This window comes from Eumetopias jubatus, unplaced genomic scaffold (genome assembly GCF_037043125.1).
Source record: "Eumetopias jubatus isolate StellerSeaLion01/CBP00866 unplaced genomic scaffold, mEumJub1_p1.0 scaffold_8, whole genome shotgun sequence".
NCBI classification, from domain to species: Eukaryota; Metazoa; Chordata; class Mammalia; order Carnivora; family Otariidae; genus Eumetopias; species Eumetopias jubatus.
In genome coordinates this window covers 79,924,837-79,935,579 of record NW_028274814.1, presented here as the reverse complement: position 1 = coordinate 79,935,579, position 10,743 = coordinate 79,924,837, and positions in this window count along the sequence as shown.

Sequence of the window (10,743 nt, the reverse complement as noted above, 5' to 3'; positions counted from 1 at the left end):
CTGCCTGTCTGCCCAATTGAAATAAACAGTCATGTTTCCTTCACCGTTTTCATTATGGAATCCTTTCATTTTGTTTGGGGTAAAGGGTAAAAGTAAAGAGAGGTGATGATAATCAGATTCCGTGAATACAGAGTAAAGACATCATAATTGGGTTATTCAGTCTCCTTTCACTGCTCAGCATTTGAGGTCATTGGGAATCTCAGAACTTCTTCCACAAACAGAGAATACTTTTACAAAATATCATTTTAAAGAATGATGGCAGTGCCAACATAGGCAAAATTACCTCCAAATTTACAGGTGATGGGAGAATGACCACTGCAATTCTTCAGAATGTGTAGGGCGTTATAAAGTCATTGAGATATTTACCGAGCACCCACCACGTGACAGGTGCTATGCTAGACAATGGAAATAATCTTCCTTGTCTACACAGGAATGAGGAAACTCACAAGAGCAACTATAATCACAATCACCACAGTTTAGCAAGCACCTCAGTCCGTTATCCATGCAACCCACCATTTTCACCTAATACTGTGGCTTCATCCTATGAATCAGCTTTCATCAGAAAATGTAACCTGGTAAGTGGCAAAAGCACCATACCTGTGGCGTACCCCTGCTGTCTGTCTCCTGGTGTTCCTTCAGCAGGAAGCTGTAGATCAGAAGAGGCTTTGTAAGGCCAGGACACATTTATGTGCAATTTCCTACTAATTGACAATGGGAAAGCCCAGAAACAACCCTCCCCAAACCCCCGTGGGGGCGTGGCCATCTGGTATTGGCCAAGGTTTCCACATCCCCTGCTTGGAAACTCACAAGTAACAGCACCTGGACCACAAACACTAGGTTTTCAAGGATATTAAGGAAACATTAAGGCTTTGAAGAAGATGCTTTTACTTTTACTCTGCCTTCACAGGGAGCTCCCAACTTCCTTCTGTGGCTGGGAGTCCCACTACCTGATTCCAGGGCCCCAAATCAAGAGGAAAGTGGGCCCATGTACAACACTGGGCTTTGGTGGCAGCGGGCTGTTTTAGCCCTCTGAGGCCAAGATTGTTGTCTTTAAAGAATATGCACTTGCTAGAGGGGCACCCACTGGGGCCCGGATCCTGGGCTCAGGTGCCACGAGCCTGTCCGGGGTCACCTGGAGGCAAGGCCTTCACACCTGCGACCATTGCATAGCCTCGAGCTGCACGAGCGCCCAGCTGCAAAGGACGTGATGTCACTAGGCCCGCGGCCAATCAGAGGGCCGGGCGGGTGGACGGGTGCGGGAAGGTGCTGAGTGAGCCGCTGCCCTGCGCCTGTGCGGGGAGCATGTGGGAAGTCTTGTGGCTCCCGGGGCGGGTTGGTGGTGGACACTGCTTTCGCTTCTGTTGTACCCCGCAGCCTTCCGGCGCTTGAGGCCTCGGGGACGTCCTGGCTCACCGCCTCTTTCTGACCGCAGCCACAAAGATGAGCGCAGAAGACCACGTAGCGTTCACGGTTTTTTCCTTATAACGCTAATATTTTAAATAATTTCAAATTTGCAGAGAAATTCCCAGAATACTGCACAGAATTGCATGTCCGACACCCACATTCCCTTTTGTTAACATTTAGCCACATTTGCTTTATCATTTTTCTCAAGAAAAATTTCTGTTTCTTCCTGAGAACCATCTGAGAGCAAGTTGCATACTGAGGCGCCCTAACCCCTAAAAACTTCTGTAGGCATTTGGGGCATTCTTTTCTGTAGCCATAGTACCATGGTCAGAATCGGAATATTACTATGCTATAATACTATAATTGAAAGGTTTTTTTTTTAAGATTTTATTTATTTGACAGAGAGAGACACAGCGAGAGAGGGAACGCAAGCAGGGGGAGTGGGAGAGGGAGAAGGGACGTCCCCGAGGCCTTCCTGCTGAGCAGGGAGCCCGATGCGGGGCTCGATCCCAGGACCCTGGGACCATGACCCGAGCCGAAGGCAGACGCTTAATGACTGAGCCACCCAGGCGCCCCTACAATCGAAAGGTTTTATTTGTATTTCACCAAATAAGTTCCCAATGATGACCTTAATGACAATTTTTTTCCTAATCTAAGATTCAATCAGGAATGCATACTGCATTTGGTTGTCAAGTCTCTCTATTCTCCTCTAACTTGGAACATTTCCTTAGTCGTATTAGTCAAGATTCTCTAGAGAAACAGAACCAATAGGAGATATATATGCATACATATAAACACACACATATATATACACACAAGTATATATGTATGAGCTTGCATATATCTCCATATGCCTATATTCATGTATATATACATATAGATGAGATTTATTGTAGGAATTGGCTCATGATTGTGGGGACTGAGAAGTCTCATGATCTGCCATCTGCAAGCTGGCAATAGTGTAAGTCCCTGTCCAAGTCTGAAGGCCTGAGAACCAGGAGCATTGACGTCTGAGGTCAGAAGATGTCCCAGCTTAGGCAGGGAGCAAATTCACCCTTCCTCTGCCTTTTTGTTCTGTTTAGGCCCTCAGTTGATTTGATGATGCTCAGCTGCATTGGTGAGGGTGATCTTTATTCAGTCGGCCAACTCAAGTGCTAATCTCTGCTGGAGACACCCTCACAGACACACCCAGAAATAACTTTTACCAGCTATCTGAGCATCCCTTAGCCCAGTCAAGTTGACATACAAAGCTCATCCTCACAATCTTCTTTTGTCTCATGACCCTGATATTTTGCTAATGCAGGCCAGTTATATTGTAGGATGTTTCTCAATTTAGTTTTTTCGGATACTTTCTCATCATTAGGTTGAAGTTATAGATTTTTGGCAGAATACCACAAAAGTGATCCCGTGTCCTTCTTGGTGTGCAATATCAGAGGCACATAAGTTAGTTTGTTTGGTGGTAGTAACTTTGATCCACTATATTTCCGATAAGTGTCTAACAACTGGTTATCCAGAGGGGAAAAAAAGTCCTGATTTACAAATCTACTAATTTTAATTTACAAATTTACTAATTTACATGGTGTAAATACTCCCACAATGGCCAATTTCAGGCTACTGTTATGTCATCACTAAACACAAAATTGGGAAGATATGGGCCACTCCTGAGTTGGTGTGAGTTGACTCTGGCACACCACAATTTTATCACTTGGATTAAGGTGGTATCTGCCAATTTCTCTGCTGTAAAATTACCATTTTTCCCCTTTATACGAAATATTTTGTGAGGAGACACTTTAGTATTATATAAATATACTGTTATTTATCAGACTTTTACCCATTGATGATCCTTGCCTGAATCAATTAATGTTGTTTGCCAGGTGATCATTTTCTAAATCTATCATTCTTTTTATAATTTTCAGTTGGCATTCTAATATAACAAATTGCTTCCCCTTCTTTCCTATTTTATTTTTTAAAATTTTTAAAAAAGATTTATTTATTAGAGAGAGCACATGCATGTGTGCACATGTGAGGGGGTGGGGAGCAGAAGGAGAGAGAGCAATCCCAAGCAGACTCCCCACTGAGATCAATCCCACAACCCTGAAACCATGATCTGAGCTGAAATCAAGAGTCGGATGCTGGGGTGCCTGGGTGGCTCAGTCGTTAGGCATCTGCCTTTGGCTTACGTCATGATCCCAGGGTCCTGGGATCCAGCCCCACATCGGGCTCCCTGCTCGGCGGGAAGCCTGCTTCCCCCTCTCCCACTCCCCCTGCTTCTGTTCCCTCTCTCTCTGTGTCTCTGTCAAATAAATAAAATCTTTGGGGTGCCTGGGTGGCTCAGTCGTTAAGCGTCTGCCTTCGGCTCGGGTCATGATCCCGGGGTCCTGGGATCGAGCCCCGCATCGGGCTCCCTGCTCCTGGGGAAGCCTGCTTCTCCCTCTCCCACTCCCCCTGCTTGTGTTCCCTCTCTTGCTGTGTCTCTCTCTGTCAAATAAATAAATAAAATCTTAAAAAAAAAAAAGTCAGATGCTTAACTGATCGAGCACCCAGGGGCTCCTCCCTCCCCCACATTTTTTTTTCATCTTTCCTATGTAATTATTCATTTATATCATTTTGGACTCATGAATTTCTATTTCATTCAGTGGCTTATAATCCATTGCTATCATTATTTATTTTGATAGTCAAATTGTCCCAGATTTGGCTAGTGGTAGCCCCTTTAAGCTGGCTTCTATGTCCTATTGACATGACCCCATCTTTCTTCAAACATTCTTCTTTATATTCTGGCATAACAAGATGTTCCAGGCTAAACTTGTACTTTTTCTGCCCCAGCCCTGAAATCAGCCATTTTTTTATGGAGCCCTGATTCATTTTAGTGGAGAATGGTATTTAGAAACCAAGTTCTGAGCATTAGAGGTGTTCATTGTTACTGGAGTGTCATTATTTCTAGGCCCTCTCAGCAGACAGAATTAGGATTTATATCTATGTCTATTTGTATTCCTATGTATCTATATTAAAATCATGAGTGTGTAGTAACATCTCCAAGTTCAACCCAATTCCACAAGGTTCATTCTAGTCTTCCCCTTTTCATATTTGTGATTCCTTTCTCTCTGAGAGACCTGGCTCCCACTATCTTCAGGATATTTACTTATTTGCTTAATTCTAGAGTACACAAAAGTTCATTTCAGAATTTCTGACCCATACTTCTGTGAAAAACAAGCCCATTAAATATTTTTTATAGTTCTTTTTTGTCAGAGGGAAAATAGTCAAAATACTATCTTCAAAAATCACTTGGAATGAAAACATATTTCTATACAAAAACTTGCGTGCAGATATCCATAGCATCATTATTCTCAATAGCCAATAAATGGAAACAACCCAAACATCCATCATTTGATGGAGAAATAAAATGTGATATAGCCATACAATGGAATATTATTTGGGCATAAAAAGAAATGAAGTACTGATAGGTGCTAAATGATAGATGAATCTTGAAAACATGCTAAGTGAAAGAAGCCTGTCACAGAAGACCATATAATGTGTGAAACCATTTATATGAAATGTCCAGAATAGGCAAATCTATAGAGAAAGAAAATAGATTAGTGGTTGCCTACGGCTCTGAGACACCGGGCGGGGGGGGGCTTGGGGGAGGGGATAGGGAGTGACTGATCATGGTTACAGAGTCTTTGCAGGGGTTAATGAAAAAAATTTTAAATAGATTGTGATGGAGGCACCTGGGTGGCTCAGTCAGCTAAGTGTCTGCCTCTGGCTCAGGTCATGAGCCTGGGGTCCTGGGATCGAGCCCTACGTTGGGCTCCCTGCTTGGCAGGGAGCCTGCTTCTCCCTCTGCCTCTGCCTGCCGCTCCCCCCTGCTTGTGCTCTCTTTCTCTTTCTCTCTCTCTGTCAAATAAATAAATAGAAGCTTTAAAAATAAGTAAATAAATAGATTGTGATGATGGTTGCACAACTCTGAATATAATAAAAACCACTAGGGGTGCCTGGGTGGCTCAGTTGGTTAAGCATCTGCCTTCAGCTCAGGTCATGATCTCAGAGTCCTGGGATTGAGCCCCGCATTGGACCCTGCACTCAGCGGGGGGTCTGCTTGAGGATTCTCTCCCTCTGCCCTCCCACTGCTCTTGCTCTCTCTCTCTCAAATAAATTTAAAAATCTTTTAAAACCCTACTTAATTGTATACTTTAAATTGTATGATATGTGAATTATATCTTAATAAAGTTGTTATTTTTTAAAAAAGTTACTTGGAAAAAAGCCTATTTGGGTTGATTTTTTTTCTCTCCTGCATCAATGTGGTTAGTCTTCATTTGGAATACAATTAGATGTTTTTTATTTTTCCATCTTAGGGTTCCCCTCCTTTTTCATTTTATTTTACGTAGGACATTCTTTTGTGTATTTTATGTAAGACATTAACATGGTTCCAAAAATCAAAACTAAAAGGATACATTAAAAAATGTATCACTTCTCTCAACCCCTTTATTTCTACTCTCTTCCTACCCACCCACTATAGATAACCAATCTCCCTAGTGTCTGGTTTATTCTTCTGAAGTTTCTTTTTGCAAAAATAAACATGTACATATGTATTTTCTTATTTACCTTTCTTTTTTTATGGAGAAGGTACCACACTATAGATAGTTTTACCTAACATAGCTCTTGTTTACTTAACAATATCCTTGAAATCACACCTTATCACTTCATAGAGCTCTGTCATCCTGCTTTGCAGGTATGTAGTACTCCTCTGTGCAGAAGCCATAGTTTATTCAAGCACTCATATGTACGGGCAATGCTGTAATGAATTATCTTGTGCATCTATATTTTCGTGTTGTTGGAAATGTATCTTCAGGATGAATTTCTAGAGTTAGGATTGCTGAGCCAAAAGGTAAATGCAGGTATACTTTTGTTAGATATTGCCAAATTCCACAAGAGTTGTACAAGTTTACCTTCCCATCAGCAATATATGGAAATGTCTGTCTCTCCCTGGCCTGCTCAGCTGAATGTGTTGTCAGACTTTTTGAAGTCTTTGCAGAGCCGATATGTGAGAAATGGTATCTAACAGTAGTTTTAATTAGCATTTCATGTATTGTGAGTGAGCGCAAACATATTTTCAAATGTTTAGGGCCATTTTGGCATATTAAAAATTATTTGTTAGGTTTCATAATTTTAAAGTTCCTGAAGAATTTTGGGGAAGGTTGGAAGATATCCTCAGACTCATCAAAGGATTCCAAGTTAAGGGATTAATATGGGAAGGCTCCAGAAATAGAAATGATCATTTTAGCATGGGGAGATTTGTGAGGGACAAACATGCATTGTCCTATAAAATGCAGCCTAATTTTCTTCTTGAAACCTAGGGGGTACAGCAGTTTGTCCCTTTGTATCCCTCATTCAGTTCTTCCCACAACTATTTTGCCATTCCACGCTGTTCTCACCTTGGCTCTATGTGAGTCCAATCTGGCGCCTCATTCAGGTTCCTGCTATCATTTACATACTTTTCTTTCTTGTCCAGTCTAGCTGAGATGGTAGGCAGAATAATGCCTCCTCTTCCCTACTCGCAGATATGTCCCCACATCCCAATCCCCACAACCTGTTGGATGTGTTATGTTACATGGCAAAGGGAAATTAAGGTTGCAGATGGAATGAAGGTTGCTATCCAGCTGACCTGGGGATGGGAGGTTATTCTGGATTATCTGGGTGGAGCCAGTGTAATCACAAGGGCCCTTATAAGTGAAACTGGGAAGTCAGTTCCAGAGAGAGATTTGAAGATGGAGGAAGGGACCATGTGCCAAGGAACCAGTGTGGCCTCTAGAAGCTGGAGAAGGCAAGAGAACAGATTGTCCCTAGGGCCTCCAGAAAAAGCAACCTGGCCAACACCTTGATTTTAGCCCAGTGAGACCCATTTTGGACTTTTGTCCCCCAGAGCTGTAAGAAATACATTTGTATTGTTTTAAGCCACTAAGTTTGTGGTAATTCGTTATGGCAGCAATAGAAAACGATTATGGCTGACATGTACCTGGCGTTCTATTCAGCCAGTCTGCCCCGAAGGCCAGGAGAGGGTGGTGATGGGGAGTTGGACATGACAGCTCTGTTGAACTCCACAAAGGGAAATCTGTAGGAATGGAGAGGACTGAAGATGGAATCCCGGTGAAGTAGAGGGTAGCAAAGGAGCTTGAGACGGAGCAGCCGGAGGGTCAAGAAGACTCACAAGAGAAAGGAGGAAGATCTCAAGAAGGGAAGCCAGAATCAGATACTACAGAGCTCATCCAGAGGACGAAGGCTTTATATTTGGAAAGCAGTAATGACTTTGTGGAGAACAGTTTCAGGTAGGGCTGGAAACCCAATGATAATGGATTGAGGAGTGAGTGGGAAGTAGGGGAAAAAAAAACTGGATTTGGTATTTTTAAGATTTGACAGTGAGGGGAGGAAAAGAGCATAGCAATTTCAGGGGAAAGCAAAGCTAAGTGTTTTGGGTTTTGTTTTGTTGTTTTTGTTTTTGCCTTTCGGCGTTTTGTTTTTACTGGAGGAAGGTGTGTGGATTTTAGGATATTTGAACACAAGGGAAGAGTGAAGATGCAAAAGGAGTATGACTTGTTAGAAAAAAGACCTGAAAGAGATGAATCAAAAGGCTAGGGCTGGCCTTGCAGCTCTGGTCAGGAGAGGGCATCTGTGAGGTTCTTAAATTTCCAGACCCACTCAATGGCTCTCTTTTTGTTTTTCCTTCTGTGAAGTGAGTAGTGAAGTCATCTGCTGAGAGGAGAAGTGTGGAAATGAGGGTAGTTGAGGTTTGACCTCTGTGGCAGCTGAAGGTAAATGACGAGATTTCTGAGCAGCCCTAAAAAGTCTAACTCAGGCTTCATACTGTCTCCTGACAACAGCCACAGAGGCGGCAAATGGCTGGGATCGTTTGTGCGTTTCCCAGAGATTGAGTGCTGCGGATACAAAGCTGTGTTAAGACCAGTGCCCTGTCCCCAAGAAGCTTCGAGTCAGGCTGGGGAGACAGATGAGTAGCGCCACATGGCAGCACATTGTGGAGGTTTGAGGAGGAGGCCTGGGCTTGGCTGAAGGGCCTGAAGATCAAACTGGAGAAAAAAGGAAGTTCTTTTTGGAGAAAGTGACCTATGGGATATTTTAGAGAACCTAGTACATTTGAGATGAAGAGAGGAGACGGTAGGGGTATTCAAGGCAGCGGGCACAGCTTATGGAAAGACACCGAGCAGACAGCCCAGACAGCGCGGTGTGGAGAGCCGGGGATAGGAGGGGCTTGAGGAGGACAGAGCTACACGGCCAGTGCGGCCAGATCACAAGAGCCTTGCATTTTAGGCTAAGGATGTTGAGGTTTCATCTGAAAACTGTGAGAAGCCATCAAAGGATTTGAGGCAGGAAGTGATTTTTAAATTTCGGTTCCAGGGCGCAGCCCAGAGGACAGATCAGAGGGGTCAGGCTGAGGCCAGTTAATCCAAGTAAGAAGGGATGTGAGCAGCCATGATGGGGGAAGAAAGGAAGGGACAGTGTCTGACCTGCTGTGGGAGGTGAGGAAGAGAGAAAGCCAGGATGACGTCCTGGTTTCCAGCTTGGGTGAGAGGGACAAAAATAGTTTTGCCATTTACTAAGATAAAAAGAAGAAGAAGAAGAAGAAGAAGAAGAAGAAGAAGAAGAAGAAGAAGAAGAAGAAGAAGAAGCAGATTAGGGGTAAAGGAGACCCCGCAGTCAGAAATTGGCAGGTTTATATGGCAATAGGAGAAGGAGGCGTGAGTAGGAGTGTGAGGGTGGACTGATTTTTGTCTGCTGGTTTTTGTCCAGCGTGGTTAGAACAGGGATGCCATGCTGGCTGGCAGCCAGAGACAGCCCAAGGCAGGGTGGCTGCGTTAGAGGTCTCTAAGCTGAAGAATAGGTTTAGTGGGGGAGGTAAAAGACTAAAGGCTATTTCAAGAGCAGGATTTCAGAGTTTGAATTTTCATATGTGGCAATTTGGAAATGATGACCGTATACTCAGGCACTTGGGATGTCTGTTTTCCTCTAGAAATGGTAGGTTTATTTGTAGGAGCTTTTTTCCAGGGAGAGGATCTAGACCTCTCATCAGATTCTCAAGAAGTTTCTTAGGACCCTATAAAAATCAAGAATTGATACCAGGTGGCACCATTTTTACCTAATCCTCACACTTTCAGACATATCTGTCATCCAGGTATGGATGTGCAGTGGCTGTGTGAGCAAAAGGCAAATGTTTCTTTATAAAATTTTACTCAGGGTCCCGGAAGGCCTCCTTCCCAGAATATGAAGGGAAGAAAATAAAAGCAGAGCAAGAGCAAAAATGCAGGCTGACAGGTTAATGATTTATTAGTTGTGTCCACTTTCTCCAATGTTTTCTCCCACTTTCAACATTTGGGCAGACGAGGTTGCATGGATTGATAAGCAATTTGATATATGGCAACATTTATATTTATAAATAAATATTACATATTTTAATATTGAAGCTTTTGCTTTAAAAAAAAAAAGGTTTTTAGATTTCTTTGTTCCTAAGCTTTGGTGGACAATAAAATTGAAAAGAAACTCTTCCTCTGGGATCAGAGTAAATGATCTGTTCCCATAACTTGAGAGATGAGATAGAACTTGAACTGAGCGCTGCCACTTTCATGGTCCTAATACTGCCGGCTTAGCCTGACGGATAAAGTGTGAGCCAAGATTAAAGGGATTTGAGTAATGATGTCTGTATCTTTAGCACTCTGTATAGAAGTTCTTTGCAGCATCTCATGTAGGTGCCAAACTTTTTATTGTCAGATGCAAAAATTAGAGCTTTGCCAAGTTATTTTTTGAAAAAAATTTTAAAGATTTTATTTGACAGACGCACGTGTGCAAGCAGGCAGAGGGAGAGGGAGAGGGAGAAGCAGGTTCTCTGCTGAGCAGAGAGCCCGATGCGGGGCTCAATCCCAGGACCCTGAGCTGAAGGCAGACACCCAACTGACTGAGCCACCCAGGCGCCCCCATGCCAAGTTTTTTTAAATGGGAGATTTCTTTAAAAGTGTACCAAGTCTCCAGAGGGGCTTCTGGGTGGCACAGTTGGTTAGGTGTCCAACTCTTGGTTTTGGCTCAGGGCATGACCTCAGGGTCATGGGATCAAGCCCTGAGTGAGCCCTGAGTCGGGCCCTGCACTTAGCAGGAAGTTTGCTTAAGAGTTTTTCTCTCCCTCTGCCCCTCCCCCCTGCTTGTACTCGCAAATGTGCTCGCGCTCTCTCTCAAATAAATAAATAAAATCTTAAAAAGTGTACTGAGTCTCCAGAAACCATTATGGTATCTAATAATCCAGTTGATTGGAATTCCAGGACCACATTTATAGAAGTAAAATAT